This window comes from Somniosus microcephalus, chromosome 4 (genome assembly GCF_052327205.1).
Source record: "Somniosus microcephalus isolate GS21.2 chromosome 4, FLI_Smic_1.0, whole genome shotgun sequence".
Lineage (NCBI taxonomy): Eukaryota > Metazoa > Chordata > Chondrichthyes > Squaliformes > Somniosidae > Somniosus > Somniosus microcephalus.
This window is the reverse complement of record NC_140990.1, coordinates 229,995,421-230,018,109: the sequence shown is the minus strand read 5'-3', so window position 1 is coordinate 230,018,109 and position 22,689 is coordinate 229,995,421. Positions and strand designations below refer to the sequence as shown.

The following is a 22,689-nucleotide window of genomic DNA, read 5'->3' as shown; positions in this document are numbered from 1 at the left end:
AACTAGCGTTTTGTACAGCTCCATCATAACCTCCCTGCTCTTGCCTTCATTAGCTGAGGCATAGAATATAACTATCCCATATGCCTTTTTAACCACCTTTTCTACCTGTCCTGCTGCCTTCAGGGATCTATGTACATGCACACCAAGGTTCCTCTGTCCTTCCTAGGATCCTACCATTCATTGTGTATTCCCTTGCCTTGTTTGTCCTCCCAAAATGCATCACCTCACACTTTTCAGGGTTAAATTCCATTTGCCACTGTTCTGCCCATCTAACCATCCCATCTATATCGTCCTGTAGCATGAGGCTTCCCTTCTCGCTATTTATCACTCCACCAATTTTCGTGTCATCTGCGAACTTACTGATCATACATCCTACATTCATTGGCCCAGAAATTCGGGTCGGAGGCTTCCCGCGGGTGCAAGCCTCCGACCTGAACTTACCTAGCGCGCCAGCCATTGTGCTGTGGGCCCGCGTGGGATTCCAATCCTGGGCCTGCTCCAACTGCCGGCGCGCAGTGCTTGCGTATCCCAGGGGCGCAGTTAGTTCGAAGCGTCCCCTGGGATCACGTGGGCCATGGAGAGCCAATGGTAGCAGGGAATCTGCATTCATAGATTTGACAGGAAGACCTGTCAAATCTATGAATACAATTCAGCCCCAAAACATCACTAAAACTTCAAATAAATTAGAAAAAAATCACACTTTTAAAATAACTATAAATTACATGAAATAACTATTTTAAACAATTTAAATTTTTGACAATTAATTACAGTTTCTAACCGGGCTAAAAATAAACTTACCTTTCTTTAAAGTATTTAAAAATAATAAACCTGTGGAAAAAATGTTTTAATTTAACTTAATTCACCACCTACCTTTTTAAAAGCTGGCCTTGTGACTGCTTTTTACAAGCGTAGCTCCTGGAGACTTAACCTCCCGGAGAAACCTGAAAAAAAACCGGAAGTTCCGGACATACGCGCTGCCTCTCCGGCGCTCGCGTTCGACCTGTGAACCCATTCCTTTAAGGGAACGGAAGTTCTGGTTTCCCGCACATGCGCAGTGCATGCACGAACCCGGCACTTTTGTTGGGCCTACGCGTGAGTACCCAGCGCGTACTCACCCATGGAGACCCGAAGTTCTGGCCCAATTCATGTACAGTACAAACAGCAAAGGAGCCAGCACCGATCCCTGTGGTACACCACTGGACAAAGGCTTCCAGTCACAAAAACAACCTTCGACCATCACCCTCTGCCTCCTGCCACTAAGCCAATTTTGGATCCAGTGTGCCAAATTGCCCTGGATCCCATGGGCTCTTACCTTCTTGACCAGTCTCTCATGTGCAACTTTGTCAAAAGCCTTACTGAAGTCCATGCAGACTACATCAACTGCACTACCCTCATCCACATACCTCATCGCCCCCTCAAAAAATTCAATCAAATTGGTCAGACAAGATCCCCCCCTGACAAAGCCATGCTGACTATCCCTGATTAATCCTTGCCTCTCCAAGTGGAGACTAATTCTGTCCCTTAGAATTTTTTCCAATAATTTCCCTACCACTGATGTTAGGCTCACTGGCCTGTAATTCCCTGGTTTATCCCTACTACCCTTCTTGAACAATGGTACTATGTTAGCTGTTCTCCAGTGGTCTCAATTACTGAAAAGAACACTGCCTTGTATCCCTCGCCACCCGCTTTCCCTTAACCCCTTCCAACTCCACTTCCTTCTACATAAGAACATAAGAGAATAAGAAATAGGAGCAGGAGTAGGCCAATCGGCCCCTCGAGCCTGCTCTGCCATTCAATAAGATCATGGCTGATCTGATCCTAACTGCCAATCCACTATCACAGAACCATCTCCTGCATCTAACAGAATTAGACACACGAAATAGGAGCAGGATCAGGCTACACGGCCCCTGGGCCCGCTCCGCTACCCACAGGGCCATGACCGATCCGAACCTAGACTCATGTCCAAATTCCTGCCCGCTCCCCGTAACCCTTAATTCCCTTTACTTCTAGGAAACTGTCTATTTCTGTTTTAAATTTATGTAATGATGTAGCTTCTACAGCTTTTTGGGGCAGCATATTCCATGGACCTACCACCCTCTGAGTGAAGTAGTTCCTCCTCATCTCAGTTTTGAAAGAGCAGCCCCTTATTCTAAGACTATGCCCCCTAGTTCTAGTTTCACCCATCATCGGGAACATCTTCCCCGCATCCACTCGATCCAACCCCTTCACAATCTTATATGTTTCAATAAGATCGCCTCTCATTCTTCTGAACTCCAGTGAGTAGAGTCCCAATCTACTCAACCTCTCCTCATATGTCCATCCCCTCATCCCCGGGATTAACCGAGTGAACCTTCTTTGTACTGACTCGAGAGCAAGTATGTCCTTTTCTTAAGTATGGACACCAAAACTGTACGCAGTATTCCAGGTGCGGTCTCACCAATACCTTGTACAACTGAAACAATACCTCCCTATTTTTATATTCTATCCCCCTAGCAATGAAAGCCCTAGCTATAGTTTCCAGCCTTCTGTCTACTGCCCTTTTTAAATAAGGGTGTTACATTAGCAGTTTTCCAGTCTGCCGGGACCATTGCCGAGTCCAGGGAGTTTTGGAAAATTATTACCAATGCATCCACAATCCCTACCGCCACTTCCCTCAAGACCCTAGGATGTAAGCCATCAGGTCCAGGTGATTTATCCGCCTTGAGTCCCATTATTTTACCGAGTACCACTTCCTTAGTGATTTTGATCGTGTTTAGCTCCCCCCCCCCCCCCCCCCCTTTAGCCCCCTGTTTGTCCAGTGTTGGGATATTCTTAGTGTCTTCTGTAAAGACTGATGTAAAATATTCATTCAGTGTTTTTGCCATCTCCATATTTCCCACCATTAATTTCCCGGTCTCATCCTCTAAGGGACCAACATTTACTTTAGCCACCCTTTTTCTTTTTATATAACTATAAAAACTCTTACTATCTGTTTTTATATTTTTTGCTGATTTACTTTCATAATCTATCTTCCCTTTCTTAATCAATCTTTTTGTTATTTTTTGCTGTCTTTTAAAGTTTTCCCAATCCTCTATCCCCCCACTAGATTTGGCTACCTTATATGCCCTTGTTTTTAGTCGAATACTATCCTTAATTTCTTTACTTAGCCACGGATGGCTGTCTTTTCTTTTACACCCTTTTCTTCTCAGTGGAATATATATTTTTTGGAAGTTGTAAAATAACTCCTTAAATGTACACCACTGATCATGTATCGTCTTACCCTTTAATCTATTTTCCCAATCCACTCTACTCAATTCCACTCTCATACCTTCATAGTCTCCTTTATTCAAGCTTAGCATGCTTGTTTGAGATCCAACCTTCTCACCCTCTAATTGAATATGGAATTCAACCATGTTATGGTCACTCATTCCAAGGGGATCCTTTACTAGGACATTTTTAATTAATCCTGTCTCGTTACACAGGACCAGATCTAAGGTTGCCTGCCCCCTGGTCGGTTCAGTTACATACTGCTCAAGAAACCCATCCCTAATACACTCAATGAACTCACCCTCAAGGCAGCCCTGCCCAATTTGATTTGTCCAATTAATATGATAGTTAAAATCCCCCATAATTATAGATGTTCCCTTATTACAAGCCTCAACTATTTCCTGATTGATACTCCGTCCAACAGAGTTGCCACAGTTCGGAGGCCTATAGACTACGCCCACTAGTGTTTTTTTCCCCTTATTATTCCTTACCCCCACCCAAACGGTTTCATTGTCCTGATCTTTTGACCCAATATCATTTCTCTGTATTACAGTGATTCCTTCCTTTATTAACATAGCCACCCCACCTCCCCTTCCTTCCTGCCTGTCCTTCCTGATCGTTAAATAACCTGGTATGTTTAATTCCCAGGCATTGTCACCCTGCAGCCATGTTTCTGTAATGGCCACAAGATCATACCCATATGTAGTTATTTGTGCCATTAACTCATCTATTTTGTTACGAATGCTACGTGCATTCAGATAGAGAATTTTAAAGATGTTTTGTGACTCTTATTTCCTGCTTTTGCCCTTTTTATTACTTTACCTTTTACTCCATACCTTCTGCCCCTTCCCCACTGCTACCTAAGTCTATGACCTTCTCTGTTGTCATTTGTATTATTTGCTCTCTAGGAACCTCCCCCCCCCCCCCACTAGTTAGTTTAAAGCCCTCTCTACAGCCCTAGTTATATGATCTGCCAGGACTCTAGTCCCAGCACTGGCCAAGTGAAGCCTGTCCCAACGGAACAGCTCCCTCCTGCCCCAGTACTGGTGCCAGTGTCCCAGGAAGCAAAACCCATTTCTCCCACACCAGTCTTTGAGCCACGCATTTAACTCTCTAATTTTATTTGTCCTAGCCAAATTCGCTCGTGGCTCAGGCCCTTGTGGTTCTGCTTTTTAATTTGACCCCTAGCTGCTCAAACTCCCTCAGCAGAACCTCCTTCCTTGTCCTATCTATGTCGTTGGTACCAACATGGACCACGACAACTGGATCCTCCCCCTCCCACTCCAATTTTCTCTCCAGTCCAGAGGAGATGTCCTTAACCCTGGCACTGGGCAGGCAACACAGCCTTCGGGACTCTCGCTCTCGGCTGCAGAGAACTCTATCTATCCCCCTAACGATACTATCCCCTACTACTACAACATTTCTTTTAACTCCCCCCACTTGAATGGCCCCCCGCTCCACGGTGCTGTGGCCAGGTTGCTCATCCTCCCTGCAGTCCCTGTTCCCATCCTCACAGGGAGTAAGAGCCTCGAACCTGTTGGACAAGTGCAAGGGCTGCGGCTCCTCCAACACTACCTCCTGGATCCCCGTACCTGCCTCACTTCTAGTCACATCATCCTGACCCTGGCCACGGACTACATTGAATTAATTAATCTAATTGGTGTGACTACCTCGTGATACACAGAGTCCAGGTAACTCTCCCCCTCCCTGATGTGTCGCAGTGTTTGAAGCTCGGACTCCAGCTCTTCAACACGGAGCCGGAATTCCTCGAGCAGCCAACACTTACTGCAAATGTGATCACTGTGAGCATCAATGGTGTCCACCAGCTCCCACATATTGCAGCAGCAACACATCGCCTGATCTCCCATTCTATGTAATTAATTAAATTTATTAATATTATTCTTAAATACCCTCTGCCTCGATTCTAGATGGTGAATATCACACCTTAGAAACTATAAACCAAGGAGATTTAAGCTTAAAAAGGGAGAAATACTTACCAACCAATCACTTACCCGCTTTGTGGTGACGTCACACCTTGAATACTTTTTACCTCTCTCCTTCCTTGAGATTGGAGATTGGTACGCCTACCTGAGCCTCTGGGGCCTCTTGTAGTCGCTCTGCCGCTCAGCTCCGCCTCCACCCGCTGCCGATGCCGCACTGGGGCCTACCTGAGCCTCTGGGGCCTCTTGTAGTCGCTCTGCCGCTCAGCTCCGCCTCCACCCGCTGCCGATGCCGCACTGGGGCCTACCTGAGCCTCTGGGGCCTCTTGTAGTCGCTCTGCCGCTCAGCTCCGCCTCCACCCGCTGCCGATGCCGCACTGTGTCCTCCCTTGGAATAAACTCCACCATGTCACTTACAACTGCACATTTCTGAGAGCTTAGCCTTCTGTTCATCACTATTTTTCCAGCTGTCTATTTAGTCAGCCACTGTCTCACCTCCACCTTTGATGATTTTGTCCTGAGCAAAACTTTTACTTTCTCCCATGTTCCCCCTAACATGGCCCTCATCCACACTCCCTTAAGTTGAAGGGATGCAGACTTGAATGTATCTAGTGCACAACTGGTTTCGCCACCTATCACCAGATTTGGATGGACTACATCAAGCATGAACGGGCCTCATTCTCTTCTGGAAAAAAATGCCCACTATTTCAGGATTATCATGGAGAACAAAGAAAATCCCTGGCTTTTCTTCACTACCAACCATCTCCTTAAACCCATCTCCCTTGCCCCTCCACCCTCAGTTCCAACAATAAGTGCAGGGGGCTCATGGACTTCTTTGTAATTAAGATTGAGACTATATGTTCTGCTGTCTCTGAAGCTTCCTCCCCACCCCCACCCCCTCCCTTCCCCTTGCCTACCAAGACAAACCTCCACCTAGGCTCCACTCTGCCCTAGCCCTGAACCCCTATCTCTCTCTAGTTTCTCTTCCATCCCCCCTCATGCCCTGTTTGAGCTCAGCTTCTCCATGAAACCTACCTCCTGCTCCCATGCCCCCATTCTCAGTAAACTGCTGACCACCCAACTTCTTCCTGGCTCCCATGCTATCTAACATTGTAAATTAATCTCTCTACTCAGGTACTGTTTCCTCTCTATCAAAACTGGCATTAGAATCCTACCCTCAAAAACCTCCCTCTTTACCCCTTTGTCCTTACAAAATATTGCCCCATTTCCAACTTCCCTTACATCCTCAATGTCTTTGAATGTGTTGTTTCCCAAATCCGTGCCCATCTTTGCTATGTTTGAATCTTTCTAATCAGGTTTCTGCCCCTACCACAGCATTGATACGACCCTAACCACAATCACAAATTACATCCTCTGTGACACTATGCTTGGTGCACTATCCCTCCTTGACTTCCTTAGTCTCTCCACAGCCATGGTTGATGAGTGTTTCATGGGGGTCTCTCATTCGGGAAGAGGGGTGATGGCAGGGGGTCAGGAGCAGGGGGAGGGCTAATCTTTCCTTTTGGGGCCTGGACTAACCCTCCTGATCCTACTGGCCGAACAAAGGAAAGAAAAATACTTAGCTTTTTTGACCTTTTCGGGGGCTGATCCCCTTCTGTCTCAGGTTGGCCTGATGGGAAAACCGCAATACCTTCTCCATTCAGTTATGAGTTAAAATTGCAGTTGGGTCCTGATGACATCATTGGGACCTGACATGCATACGTAAAGAAGAACTTTGCCGGCTTTGGGTGGATATTCTTGCGACCACCTCAGAAGGTCAAGTTAAAATAGCAGACGACGGGATCCTGGTGGTTCCAGGGTGGGTAAGTAACTCCAGGCATTGTAATTGCATACCTGCTCTGTTTCTGCCAGACGGGCAGTCATGACGGGCAGACACCATGGGGTCAGCTTGCACATGTACTGCCTTTTTGGTATCTACTCTTGGGTGAGTCTCTGTTTCGCCCAGCTAAACATTGGCAAGTCCAAAGCCAGCATCTTTGGCTCCCGCCACAAATTCTCTCTCCTCCAGTCACTGTCTCAGGCTGAACCAGACTGCTCGCAATCTTGCCATCCTATTCGATCCCAAACTGATCATCTCGGCTCGAAGCTCTGGAATTCCCTCCCTAAACCACTTTGCCTCTCCACACCCTCTCCTTTAAGATCATCCTTAAAACCTTCCTCTTTGGCCTAGCTTTTGTTTACCCCCCCCCCCCCCCCCCCTAATGTATGTTGCTTTGGCTTCGCATCCGTTTCTTTGATTACACCTTAAGGACCTTGAGACATTTTTCTATATTAAAGGGGCTGAAAATTGTTTGTTATTCATTGAGAAAATATAACAAATAAATGAATTTTAAATACCCAATAAACAGGGGGAAAATAACAGAAGATCAGGAACTGTGGGGTTTCTGTGATTCTGAACCTTGTAGCTGGTGGTAGAAGATTGCAGTGGGCAAGGGTATCCCAAGCACCCCATTTATATTGGGTCAAAAAAATTGGACTTTAAAAACATGATGAGCAAGGGAAGAAATGCCTGAAAATCTGCCAAAAAATGGCAGGCAGTTAGAAAATGCCACCTATTGGCCTGAGTCTGCAACTACATCATGACAGGCGCAAGCAGTTTACATAGCAATGTTTACCTCCCGATCCCCAATGGAAGTATTGTCAGACAGACAGTTTCATTGTTCAATCTTGACATAAAAAGTGTGTCGCACTATTTAGATACAGGAAATAAGGATTGTGAACAGAAATTACATATCATAGGCAATATTTTTGCTGGCTATTTCATGCTCGTCAGTGAAATATAATTACAATTCCTGGTCTTAAATTTATTTTTTCTACCAATGCCTATTTTTATGCACTAAATCTTGTGTTTTAAAAGATTGGAAGCATTGTTTTCATTAAAAGAAAAAATTAAAATAGGAGTAACATTGAGTGAGGCAACCTAAACAAAGCCTGCCAGAAATGGCCCAGATTTTCCATCGAGAATAATGGTGAGGCTAACGGCGCTCACTGTTATTTTGAAGTAAATCGGACAGCAACATGTGCAGTAAAATGCGATAATTTGGAAGTTGCAGTCAGTTACCCTGCTCCTCCACATGCTGCGCTATAACAGTACTGTACCTTGTCAAGAGACTAATCATTCAAACACATGTAGGGTGTGAAGTTGCTGTAATTACCCACTAGATACACACTAAGCACGGCAGAAAAAGTTAGGGCTGGTGTGTTCAGGTGCAAGTTGATTTTTAATGGTGTGATAAGTCATAATTACTACTATTCAACCTCTCTGGCACTGAAAATGTAATTTTACAAACGTGGAGTCTCATTCCTTCAGAATTTAATTAGTGTTGGAGATTTACAAAAAAATTACATTTTTAAAAAACGTTTTCTGTCCGTCTTTTATCTCCTTAATTAAATCTTTCTTTCCCTCTTTATTTCACTTTCTGTACATGATTTAAATCTAATTTATACTTCCTGGTTTAGATTCTGCGGCCACAAATTTAATAGCGCTGAGGGGACGGGTTTGGAGGCAGGTCCGCTGTCAAAATAGCAAAGTTTGACAGAGGGTAGGAAACACTGTGTCAACCCGCCTCCGCGAGTCTCCCAGGTGTCGGGTCTGTCAGTGGAGAACTGACCCAACACCAAGCGGCAGGGGATACAATTCAGCTACTTAAATGGCTTGTTAAGAGCCAATTTAAGACTATTTTTACTTCTAATTTTACGCTCCCCCCCTGCCCCCATGGGTTACCCGCTGTTCGGGGAATGTGCCAGCTCAACCTGGCGTGTTTTGAGTCTGCTCTGATGTTCGTGAAAAGCTGACAGCTGCAGAAGTGGTGTCAAGGATGCCATGTGGCAGATGGTGAGTTTCAGAGTGAAGAAAATGTTATTTAATGCATTTTTAATACATATAGAGGTTTATTTAGCTTACAAGTTTTTAGATCCAACTCTATGTCCAGTGCCATCTCTCTCTCCATTGACAGATCGCTTCTGTCATCTCACCTGCAGCTGCCATCTATTGCAGCAACATCGGAGCCATTGAAACAATCAGACCTTGGTCCTCCGAATCCTTCCACAATTAGCCCCAACACCAAAATCACCAGCCACACTAACATCACCAACCTTCTCTGCCATCACCTGATGCTGCATTGGACACAGGGCATCAGCCCCTGACAAAATTGCTGCCCGAGGCCAGCGATGGCATCACTATGGCTAGATTTTCTTCACTTGTCGCTGTAAAACCTGGCTGTCACATGATCCGCCAGATTGACATCATCCCACACCAGCACCGTGAAGCATCCCTTTAATGTTCAAGCCATTCCATGCACACTCATCACTATAGTGGTGGTGGCGGCAGTTGGGGGGGGGGGTGCGGTGAAGTTATGATATTGAAGAATCACTGGAACTCAGTGAGACACTTCTCAAGGTATGCTCAGATCTGTTCAATAAGGGCCACTTTTGGAAAAAGAGATTTCACTGTATAACAACACATTACTAGAAACTTCACATGGACATTGGTTAAACCTCTCAAGTGCCTACCCTTGTGTGTTGTTAGTTGGTATGCTTGCAGTAGGATGAGTGCGAGATGTGGCTAGTCAGATGGGAAAGTGATAAAGTAGATAGAGAGGGTTGGGTGGAGGTGCAAGGTAAGTTGGTGTCCTGGGGAGGTCTCTTCCACCCTTGGAAGGGAAGAGAGCTTCCCTGCGTGCTGTGACTCCCTCCATAAGCATATAAAGGGAGTCATTGGAGAACCTGGGTGCAAGTGTTCAGCTTTGTGCAGTGATTGTCAGTGTTTGCAGCACCTCAATGCTGTCAAACACTGACGGAAGAACTGTCAAACTCCATGTGGACGCGGTCCCTTTAAGGAAACTGGCTGATGACGCGTCATCAAATGACGTCATCAGACCTGCTCCCTGTTAATTGGCCGAGAAGTCCGCAGGGCGGGCTTAACGAGGTCAATCAAGGGAAAATCACATCTACCAAGCTGATGCAGCTGGGAGCAGGATCGGAACCTGAAAACCAGCTCTCCCACCTCCTCCATTAAATTCGTGGCCTGCGTGTCTCAGTGAGGAATCTTTAACTGATTGGTTGAAGAGCCACGCTGTTTCTTTCCCTACTTTCCCTACATGCCACAGATCCCTTGTAGAGGGCGCGAGCTAGATCAGACGCCCGATGACAGCAAGTTTCCACTCAAAATGCCGCAAAAACTCTGGGCAGCTGTCAGTATAGTGAACGGTGAGTGCGGTTCCATCGCCGCTGACTGCAAAATCTAGGCCATTGTCTTTGATGATGATTAGTTACAGTTTAGCTTCCCATCAGACCATTGCAATACAGGGCTGAATCCCCGTAAACAATCACAAAAGAAATTTGAAATATTATCTGATATCAAAAAAGTTTAAGCCTCGGTATTTATGATCTTATTTGTAAAACATCTCATTTAAAATGATTTGTTTTTCTTGAACTGATGTAATAAATCGTACTGTATATTTTCAATGTGTCCTTGAACATTGTTGCTTTCTCTTCCTGATCAGTCATTTTCATCTCAGAGAATTATGTAGGAGATGCGCCACTGAATTCCAAATGAGCCCATTGTCAAGAAAGGCTATAGAACAAACCTGGGTAACCACAGATTTATTTGCCTTGCATCAGCAATTGGCAAAGTAATTAAATTGATCTTTAGGAACAAAGTTGATTTTATTTTTATATATATATAAAACCTCTGCCACCCCCTGCAACCTAGAGGTAGCCAATAAAGTTCCAAAAGAGGCAGATCTTGACCAATGAAATTAGTTGATTTTTAAGGTAGTTTCATTCCAAGGGAACATGAGCAAGTTTGTTATACATCAATGTCCAGATAGCCTTTGATAACGTTTTACATTAAAAGACATATGCATAAGTTTAAGGAAATGAGTATTGTGGATAAAACTTAAGAGATTAAAGCAGTGGAGTGAGATATGTTGAGCGGAGAGCCCCAAGGATTGGCATGTAAATGCACTGCCCTGTGTTATACCAAGCCATACTGACTATGAATGTTTCAGGTTCAGTACCTGGTTTGTGTTGAGTTAGTTAATCTCAACTGTGCAGCAGGAAAGGCAGTTCCATTACTCTTGGTTCCCCTGTGCAATAATTTGATTGATTTTAAGATTGCTAGTCAGTGATCCCTGCTGGAAAGTGCATATGTGGACGTTGGGTGAACGCAGGTTATGACTTGGTTGTGATCCCATGGTTTGCCAACAGTCAGTTTCTAGGCTCACTTACCAACAGTCAGTTTCTAGGTTCACATATTATGAAGAATAACCTCGAGTGCAAGATAGTGGATGGCTTCTAGTTTAAGGCAGGGTTAATCACTCCATGCTTCATTAAAATGCATTTAGTTTATCTCACTGTATTTAGAGCATTTTTGTTTTACAGTTAACAGTACATTGTATAAAGAATTGAGCTGTCAAGGCAGGAATAGTGTGTCCCTTGGTGTATAAGGTTGCTTTGAAATAATATTTTATGCTGTCCACAGGAATGGATGTGCTGCTGGTAAGCTGCTTGTATGCAGGGTTCAGGGCAATATAATTGTTCAATTGGTTCAGACTGGCTTTGGGAAAGAGATTTACTGAGCCCTCTCTCACAATTGGAGACAGACTTCTTGCAGGGATTGAGTAGAGGAGTATAAAAACCTCTCTCAGATTTTAGGCACTGAATTAATCCATCTGCTTGTCCTGCATAGAGAAGTAAGTGTATGGGATAGCCCAGTATCTGCGCTAATTGATCAGATGCCTTTTTTCCCTTTCCTCAGTTATGTGGGTGACTCTGGATTGCTATCTGTATCAGGGCTGAAATATGTTTGGAAAAGAAATACTTATGAGATTGTTATGAATAAATATTATTCAGTTTTAAGAAAATTCAGATCTGACTAGTGTTATTTACTTGGTACCATCTTGAATTCAGAACTTTGGTGAAGTTTACCCTAATTATTTGTATCTTTCTCTGTATCGTATTAAAAGTCTTACATCTGCAAAAACTTTGGGAGAAAAATTTGTCCCCTTAGCACCTCCCGTTAGTGCCAGTAGATGGCGCTAGACCAGTATCGCCAGGGTGAGGTGAATCCAGCGCCGCATGGCAAATCCCCCCCCCCCCCCGTAGCATCGCCGGGAATGTCAACGCCAGGTAGATCGTAATGTTAGTGAGCGTGCAATGCTCACTAACTGCCCTATTTGCAAAATTGATTCTCACCATTTACCTCACCGCCTGGAGTAAACACCGACTGGGAGAGCTGGTGTGCAGCACCAGGAAGCTGGCTCCAGGGACATTATTTAAAGGGATAATCAGTAAACACTCGCAGCTGTCCGGTTAGTGCAGTTCATGGTTTTTTGTTAGTTTCACCCACTGCAGCAGTTTCATTAAGTAGTTTCCAAGTTCTTTTGTATCCTGAGACTTCTGGCAACTAAAAAGTAGCTACATTTATTCTTCAAAGATTCAAACTGCTACACTTGGTAACATTAATGGGGGCTGTAATGCCACCTTGCCTGCCAGGATCTATGGTGGAGGGTGCATAAGCAGCGAGAAATATGGGAACATGTGTGCAGAGAGATGAGGAGGGGTATCAGAGCTCTCGCCAGGAGGCTTTACTCTCCAAAGGTATTCAGAGAGCACTTCTACTTTTAATTAAGCGAGGAGCAGTATATTGGACGGCTCCGCTTCACCAAGGAGGTGGTCACAGAACTCTGCCACCTCCTGCAACCAGACCTCCAGTCTCAGACCAGGGTGACCACGGCTCTCCCAGTGGCAGTCAAGGTCACTGTGGCCCTCAATTTCTTCATCAGTGGATCCTTCCAGTCTTCAACAGGAGACATAGTGAACATCTCACATTTTGCCGTCCATCACTGCATCCAGGGGGTCACTGAGGTTCTCTGCAGCAAGAGAAGGAACTAGACCACTAGAGAGAAGCAGGACGAGCATGCATGTGGCTTTGTCAGGATAGCAGGATTCCCCATGGTGCAGGGTGCCATCAGCTGCACCCATGTGGCTTTGCGGGCACCACATAACAATCCTGAGATCATCCGTAACTGCAAAAGCTACCACTCACTTAATGTGCAGATGGTGTGTGACCACAGACAGCGAATCCTTAATGTCAGTGCCCGCTATCCTGGCAGCAGCCACGATGCCTTCATCCTGCACCAGACTGGTGTGCCAGCACTCTTCCAGCCACCACGTCAAGCTCGAGGGTGGCTGCTGGGAGTTGAGGGCTATCTGCTCTCCACCTGGCGCATGACTCCCCTCCACAACCCCAACACTCATGCCCAACACTCATATAATGAGAACCATGCTGCCACCAGGAACATCATCGAGCAGACCATTGGCTTATTGAAGCAACAGTTCCGCTGCCTTTGTCCGCTCTTGAGGAGCCCTCCAGTACTCGCCAGAGTGGGTGTCCCATTTCATGGCGGTCTGCTGCATGCCCCACAACTTGGCCATCATGAGGGCCCAGCCCTTGCCACCAGGGATTGCAGGACCACCTCAGGACAAGGAGGAACAGGAGGGAGGGAGGAGGCAGCAAGACAATCTGCCTTCTGGACGGGCTGTCCGTGACCGGCTCATCAGACTCTGATTCACATGAATGAAACCCCAGATCTCCGTTGCTCACCACATCCCTATCATACAATCCCTGTCTCATGGCGTATCAGAGTGTCCTCCTGGGCACAAAGGTGAAATGAGTGAAACCAGAAAATATTCCAAAGACCATTAATAAATTTAACTAAACATATCACACATCACATAAATGCAATAACGAATGACCCTTGTGCCTGCCATAGTTGAATAGCTGTCATTGTGTGCAAGGTGTGAGATGTGGGTGAGAGTGTTGCTAGGTAGAGATTATTGGTGGTTCAGTGCTGGGGATGTGGTGCTTTGGGCAGTGCGTGAAGATTGTGGTACAGATGGTGGTATGTAACATTTGTTGAAGCATTCACTCACCCTGACCACCCGAGTGAGGCCGTTAAATTTCTTCCTGCACTGTGTGGGTGTCCTGGGGACCACAGTGCTGCCTGAGATATGCTGCGCTACCTTCCTCCACATGATGTGGAGGACTTGTGGCGAGGGCCTCTTACCACTTGCCGGGTAGAGTATCGCCCTCCGTCTCTCCACAGCAAAAACCAATACCTTCAATCCTTCATTGGAGAATCTGTAGGCTCTTTCCCTGGGGCGTGGACTTGCCATGAGCACACCTGGTTCAGTCCTCTGGCTCCTTCTGCTTGCTGAGGCAGCTGCACAGCCAGCAATGCTGAGAATGAGGTGCTGCAGCATCAATGAATCTACCCTTTAAGAAGTGAAAAAAGCCTGTGGCAATGATGAGTTGTGATTAGACTGCACCCGATATTGGTCTACCGTTTAAGTCCAGTGCCAATGAGCTTGGCTTTTGAGACTTGATTTAGGATTCCAATCATTTTATTGAGCAGTGAGCACAAATTTTTCATTTGTGCCTGGTTCTCCAACCTTTCTACTGACATCGCTATAACAAATTTCTAGCCCTTCCTGTCTACAAAGCCTGTTGTCATGTTTATGTTAGCTTTTTTACCATTATAAATTGCTATGTCCACATCTGTGATGCTATGCTCTGAATTTTGGATTGTGCAGTGCATCTAATTTCCCCAGATGCAACTTTTTAAAGATTTTAGCAATTTCTGTTCAATTGGTTTTCAAAATCATTCGAAGTAAAGGACACATTTTAAAACCTTTATTCAGGTAAGAGAGAAAGAAAGCAGGACAGTGTTCATTATACACCTGTTGTAGCTTTTGGTTTGTATTCCATAAACTTTAGAAGTATATTAAGCTGAGGGTGAGAGAAATAAATAATCTTCCTTTATGCTAATAGTTTGATTTTTTTTAAAGAAAAGGCAAATGCTGATTGACAGAGATTCTAATTGCTAATGTGTGTAAGACATGAAGGGAGGGAGGGGCAGACGGACCATCTTTCCTGATTCTAATTTTAGTTTTTTTTAAATGGGCAATTGGAACTTTGAAAGCAAAGAAAGATTCATTGAGGGAAACAGATGGGAAGAGAGGGGAGTAGGGGGAGTGGAGGAGGAAACCAGTTGAGGGTAAAGGGGCCCCTACCTCCTACTACCTGTCCTTGGGGGAGAGGCGTTGTAAGAACACTGGGATTGGTAAGTCAATACATTTAGTAAGGAATATTAATCAAAGGGCATCAGACAAATCCTTAGCCCCCGTACCGTAACTCCTCATTAAATAAATTGTTGGGGTAAAACATTTATATCTAGAGAAGTACTAGATGTCTGACTTTGGCTTGTTTGAATCGTTTTGCATCAACTGCTACCAACTACCTGTTAAGGTAAAAGTAAGCCACTGAGTGAATGAGTTGCCAAAGTTATCAAATAAAACATTAGACCATGAAATTGTGAGCTAATACTACTGTATGAACACACTTATGATACAATTAGCAGCATCTTAATATTAAACAGTACAAGTGCTCAAGGTACTTGGGTAGATATTAATTGATTGAATAACGCCTGAGTTTACAAAGGAGTTTTAAGTGTGTCACAGCAACTCTGCTTCAGATGGCCTCTACTTATTACACGTAGTACTCCAGTACCTGAGATTAACTGAGAGCAAGGTTAATTAAGACTAAACTCTGCATAACTATTAAAGTAACAACTTTGAATAGCAAGTCCATATTAAGGCCTACTTGGCTCACATTGCTGAGGAGCTCACAGCTTCACCAATGATGCCAGGAGCTTAGAAGAACCCAACCTTCTGAGTTGGCACAATAAAGTTGGTTGAATCAACCGCTCTCTGATCCGTGCCTCTTCCCCCCCCGCCACCCCCCCCCCCCCCCACCCCATGGCTTGTCTTTGGGACATTGACGCAATGAATCTTCAGTTGTATTTTTTTCTATTCCTGGTAACTTTTCTCCCTCAATATAACTAACTTTGCTTTCATTCTCAGAAACTTAACTCTTGCATATAAATGATGGCAAAGCAAATTCCTTCAATACAACTTCAGCCAATCTACCCAGGCCCTGCTAGTCTTGATTTGACAATGCAACCTTCCATTCAGTCTTAACAAGTTTGGATGTCCCTAGCTCTTGCCACTACTTGGAGCCAGAAGTTAACTGTGAAAGACTCTTTGGGGGAAAAATTCAGTTGGTAGCGCCTTAAGAGGGTGCTAAGTGGGGCGCAAACCAACTAGCGCCCGGGTGCAGTGACCTCTGCGCCTCTCGCGAAATTGACTGGACATTTTGCGGCGGCGCTAAACAATACCGCCCGATCTCCTACGCACACAGATCTTGATGTCATTCGAGAGTGCAACGCCCTTGGGGCCCCCCGGACTGGAAATTCAGTGGCGCCCCCCTCCTTTCCACCTGGCGCTACCAATGACAGGTTGACTGGAACGCTTCCCAGTCGCTATTTAAAGGGGGCCTCTTCCTGGCTTTTGTGGTAGCCATTTTTGCACCACTCATTCTGAGAGAGAGGAGAAAGAGAGACTTCTGCATTGAGTCAACGCTGTCTGAGGTAGTTTTGGCTTCTGACCATAACTTTGCAGGTACAGGAAACTTTGTGTTATCCGGAGGCTAAGTGTCCGGCAAGCTCGAGCCACTGGCAAAAATCAGGAGCCATTTTGTTAGGTTTTTTTTCTTCTCGTGGCTTTTTTTTCCAACAGTCAGGCTCTGGAAAGTCTCTCTGAAGCTGTTGCTAAGCTACAGAGACGCTTCCAAGGTACGGGTCAACTGTTTAGAAGCTGTTGCTAAGCAACAGTGTTTGTTGTCAGATACGGAGATGAAAAGCTCCGTATGCTTCAACATTAACGCTGGTGTGTCCAGCAGTTTTGAGGGAACGGCAACAGCTCGGTCCCATCGGTGCCAGATAGCACAAAGTTTCCTGTACTTTGCTTTTTGACCTTCATAACTTTGATTGACCAGATACTATGGGGGCTGCAATGAATGGGAATGTTGTCCTTCTCCATCACATTCGGAGGGCACACAGACGCAGAGAGAGTGTGGCAATCATGGCCAGACGGATGAGGGCTAACAGACCTCGGTACAGGAGACCTTACCCGCCCACGGTTTTTCGACAACAGTTCTCCTACATTAATATGTCTGAGGAGCAGTGCTTGCGAAGGCTGCGATTCAGCAAGGAGGCGGTCACTGAGCTGTGCCACCTGCTTCAGCCAGATCTGCAGCCTCAACTGAGGAACAGGACATCTCTGTCAGTGGCAGTGAAGATAACAGTGGCTCTCAACTTTTATGCCACCGGCTCATTTCAATCAGCTACTGGGGACATCGCCAATATCTCCCAGTTCGCGGTGCATTGCTGCATCCGTCGGGTAACAAATGCCCTCTTTAAAAGGAGACGAGAGCACATCTCTTTCCCCATGACCTCGGACAAGCAGCAAGAACGCGCAACGGGCTTTGCTAGGATAGCGGGCTTCCCCATGGTGCAGGGTGCCATTGACTGCGCGCATGTGGCTTTGCGGGCGCCGCAAGAGAATGCCGAGGAGTTCGGCAACCGGAATGGCTTCCATTCCTTAAACGTCCAGTTGGTCTGTGACCACAGACAGCTGATACTCGCTGTCAGTGCCCACTTTCCAGGCAGCAGCCACGATGCCTTCATCCTGCGCCAGACTTCTGTGGCAGACCTTTTCCAGGCACTGCATCACCCAGAAGGTTGCCTTCTCAGGGACAAAGGATGTCCTCTGTGCACCTGGCTGATGACACCGCTCCGTTCGCCCAGCACCCCCGCTGAGCTATGATACAATGAGAGCCATCAAGCTACCAGGAACATCGTTGAGCACACAATCGGCGTGCTCAAGCAACGGTTCCGCTGTCTGGACCATTCTGGAGGAGCCCTGCAGTACTCGCCTGAGCAAGTCTCCCACTTCGTTGTGTGCTGAATGCTGCATAACCTGGCAATCCTCAGAACCCAGCCAATGCCAGCAGACATTGGAGCACCAGCGGAGGAGGATGATGATGAGGAGGATGATCATCAGCAGCACCAAGGCAGGAGGGAGGCACAAAGTGGAAGGGCCGTTCGTCAAAGGCTCATAGCAAGTCGCTTCTAGGCCCCCTCTGAGGGAATGGCTTCTGCTATTCAAACAACCTGAATGAAATCATCCCGCAACCTCTAAGCCGGTCAAGGCAGCAATGAGTGCAAAGACCAACCATGCACATTTTGAATACAGACACTTCTTTATTTCACAAACCGTGTCTCATTTCCGCATGACAAAGTAATAGAATGAAACACCAAAAAAAAACAGTCATTCACATAACTGGCTCTCACAACCTGGAGACAATGTCCAAAACAGTCACAAAAATTTGACCACGAACCTCGGCCTTCAATAAAACGATGAAAGACATTTTGCCACACCTCCTCCTTTTTGCCCCTCGAGGGTGATCTGCTTCCCTTGTGAAATTGCCCCCTTCCCACCCTGCAGCTCCTCTGTAACGGGACCCCAGTGGCTGGAGCAAGGCTGGGGGAAGGCTGCTGAGTGTCAGAAACTGAGACTGCAGATGCCCTTGAGGGACGGCCTGGACCAGTTCTGGGCCTGGAGGGCCCGGCTGCTGACTGCTCCAACTCTGCATGGGCGGCAGCAGTCTGTCCTACAGGTGGTGGCAACTGCAGTGGAGAAGTGCCAGTGGTGGCAGCAGGAATGCTGTCATCTTGAGAGAGGACAGCAACTCCCTGCTCGACCGACACACTGACACTCCCACGGGGCAGCACTTCAGCATCCGGAGCAATCTGATGGAGCCCCGGGGAAATCTGCCCGATCCAGCGAGGGTGGCAGCAGTCAGTGCTCGCGTGGCCTCAATCTGCGTCTGCATGAGACCAGCCACTGACTGCATTGCAGCACTTAGCATTTGCGTGGCAGCCGCCTGTGCTACAGCGAAGTGCTCCACACTCCTTGCCAGTGATCCAATGGATTTGGGCATCCTTGTCACTGCAGCCGTGAACTCAGTGTGCCTTTGCTCCACCTGGGCGCTCATTTCAGCGAGGACCCGCTCCTCGTCTGCATCCAGTGCAGCAGGACTCGAGGCCATACTCTCCGTCCGGGGAGAAGGGTCCTGAGCTTCCCTAACCTCCTCGTATTGCTCCAGCCCTCTGGGTCCTAGAGCTTCACCCTCATCAGACCATTCCCCCCTGCTCCCCTCCAGGGAAGGACTGTCCCCAGTATGGGCATGGGCTGCCTCGGTTGAGGTTGGCGCTGATGGTCCGGCTTCTTCTTCCTCCTCGCCTTCAGCTTCACTCTCACTGGCAGCTTGAGGGCCCGTCTCCTCACCTGGTGAATTACCATCTGAAAGCAGTGAGGTACAAGAGTGGCTTTAGCGTGAGGACAGGGTGGCAGCAAGGGAGGCATGAGTGCAGCGAATTAGTGATTTGGATTGAAAGTGTCAAAGGCTGCTGTTGTGAGGAACAAGTGGAAGGAGCAAGGACAAAAAGGTGATGACCTTACCATTGCTGTCCAGAACGGGGTCGGCGTCTCCAGTGGTGATGGGACCAATCACCCGGCTTGCCACAATCCTGTGGACGCGCTGCTCAAGATCGCTGAGGGCTTGAAGGTGAGGCCGCCCTCCACCGGTCCGTTGGCCTGCAAGAAAAAGAACAGCATCTGAGTAAATATGCAGCCATGATCTTGCCTGAAATGCCTCCCATGGTTGAATAGCCCTTACTGTATGCAGCCATGATCTTGCCTGAAATGCCTCCCATGGTTGAATAGCCCTTACTGTATGCAAAGTGTGGAATGTGTGTGTGTGTTTCATGAAAGGGCCATAGGTGTTGGATGAGTGTTGGGCATTGGGGCTTTCAAGACCCTCTGGCCATAAAGTGAGGTGGAGATGGAGGGATGAAGAGGTTTTGAAAAAAAGGCACTCACCCTGATGACACGAGTGAGGTCGTTGAACTTTTTCCTACATTGCACATGGGTCCTAGGCACCATGCTGCTTGAGGACACTCTCTGAGCCACCTCCCTCCACACTTTCCTGTACTCGCTTGGCAAAGGCCTTCTGCCACTCTCTGGGTACAGAATGAATCTTCTGCGCTCCACCCCGCGAACCAGAGCCTCCAAAGCCCGCTCGCAGATGCGCTGTGCTCATTCCCCGGCCCTTTCCATAGTGTCTGGCTGCTAAATTTAGCCACAGGTCGACCCAGGCCGAGATTCAAGGCTCCACTGAGCAGGGTGTGGCTGCAGAGCAAGATCGACTCTCCCCTTTAAGAACTGACCGGCGCCAGTGTGTCTGTGTTCAATCGCTAACTGACAGCACCTGCGCTGCGCCTGCCCTATGAGGTAGCGCCTCGCTCCTCGGCCATCGCGCCTTAAGAGAGTTGTGTAGCACCCGATTTAGCGCTCCAATCACCTCCAGGGGCGATAAAAGCCAAGTTTGCTGTCTGAGGCGATAATTAGCGCCAGGCGCTAATCTTTGCGCCCGGCCGATAATTGCGCCCCAAATGGGGCGATACCGAATTTCTCCCCCTTTGTCCTCACATTACAGTGCTACCTTGACCCATCAGTCTTAACATTCACCCTTTCTGTTTTCCCAGAATTTGAGCACGATTGTTGAAAACACCACTGTTTGGAAATCTCTGGGCAGGTTTTGGGTCACATCTCATACAGAGTGATTGGATAGTTGAGTGAAGTGACTGACAGCAGAGCAAAGGGGAAGGGAAGATACTGGGTTGAATGAATAGTTCAAAGTGAAAAGGTAGGTAGTAAGAGGGAAGTGATGGCAGCAATGGTGGTTGGAAGGGGAGGGAGTAGAGGAAAGGTGAACAGTTAGGGAACACAACTCAGAAGTGATGTAAGGTACAGGAAACTTTAGTTTATCCGGAGGTTGTATGGCCGGAAACTTTGCTCTAACGGCAGAAATCAGCAGCCGTTTTAGTTCGTTTTTTTTTCTTCTCCTAGCATTCTGTTAACAGGCGGGCTCTGGAAAGCATCTTTGTAGCTTCGCAACAGCTTCAGAGACGCTTCAAGGTACGGGCCGAGTGTTTACGAGCTGTTGCTGAGCAACAGTGTTTGTTGTCAAATACGGAGATTTTCATCTCCGTATGCTTCAACGTTGACTTTGCATGTCCGGCACTTTTGATAGATCGGCAACACGCCGGTCCCGTCGGTGCCGGATATCAGAACTTTTCCTGTTATATGGTGATCATAGAGGTTAAATTAATTATGTCTTGCTGAACAGATGCAATGTAAAGAAGGGAATAGGCTGAAGTGCCAGTCAGAGAGATGCATTGTGGCAGTGAATGCAGGATGAAGTGGAGAGGAGTTTACACAGACTAAGGGGTATGACAACAGACAGGCAGTTAGGGGATGGTACAAAGTGAACGATCCAGCAATAGAGGATATAATGGGAATGAAGAGCTGATGGAAATAATGGGAACTGGAGCATTCGGAAGGGACACAATATTCCTAACAGGCTACCAGGATAGCTGAAGCTCCACTCAATACTTGGCCATCCAAAAACAACCTCATAATGTCTGTGGCTGCATCCTTCATTATATCCAATATACCCCTCTAAAACCTTCTGGCCTACCAACCCAGCAGCTCGCAACTGCCCCAGAATAGCTTCCTATGGCAGGATGGGGGCTTGGGTGTCACTGCCCATGCTCTTACAACTCGGACAAGATGATTTGTACCAGGAAAGAGAAGAAAACAATGCTAAGCCCTTTTCAGTTCAAAGAGGCTTCAGTGAACACCATTAGTGTTGAAAGTATAGTAGAAGTGGAAGAGGGCAAAACCAGGGAGGGCTCATTTCATCATTTTCTTGATATATCTTCTCCAATTCACTCCCTCTCTTTCACACACTGAAATATCCTCTGACTTTGTTGCTGTGTAAGCATTGTTTCTTGCAACCAATATTGTAACACGTTACATTTCCTGTTTTTATAGGCATTGAATAACAGCCAGTATTTCCAGTGCCCAGAACAAGCAGTACTTCATAACGCCATCCATCATTCTTGCCAACTGTTGTAAGCATCAGCACAGCTACATTCTCCAAGAATTTAGATAATGAGCTTGAGGAGGCAGCACTGGGTGAGTTAGTATACACATGAGGTGGAGCAAGTGGTGATGTATGCTTTTGATTATCTGCGGGTCTCCCTGCAGCAGATGGCACTGCTCTATAACTGCCTGTGAAGGCAGTACGCCTCTATGATTGCTAGATAGCTGGGCCTGTACCTATGGTTGCTGGGATAATGAAGAGCGCAATCACTCCATTACTTGTACTATCTTATCTCCCTGCTCTCCTCTTGCCATTCTTCTATGAAATCTTGTGATGGGAAAGCATAGAAAGGAATCTACATATTTTGCAGTAGAATGGCAGAAAAACCGTGTAGCTTTTCACGGGATCCCTTCCCAACAAGTAATAACCACACTGGCCTTTAATTCCTATTTGTAATGGGTGCTGGGCGGGTTATCCTGGGGTCCCTGGTGGTGGGCTTCTGCCCGATTTTAACGTGCGGTTTTGCCATTTCCCACCAAGTAGTGTGCTAATGAGGCCCGGCCATTA

At 46.7% G+C, this 22,689-nt stretch overlaps 1 protein-coding gene across 6 annotated transcripts in view; it reads left to right on the top strand.

The window, feature by feature from the left end:
* The window catches only part of gulp1b (GULP PTB domain containing engulfment adaptor 1b), a 607,790-nt gene that overhangs the window by 309,443 nt on the left and 275,658 nt on the right, over positions 1 to 22,689 (top strand). For 4 of the 6 annotated variants that reach the window (XM_085985903.1, XM_085985906.1, XM_085985905.1 and 1 more), the window contains exon 3: positions 22,071 to 22,214. The exons of the other annotated variants lie outside the window; for them this stretch is intronic. The gene's annotated coding sequence lies outside the window, so the exon portion shown is untranslated. The remainder of the gene's footprint in view (positions 1 to 22,070; positions 22,215 to 22,689) is intronic. 6 annotated transcript variants of the gene reach the window in all.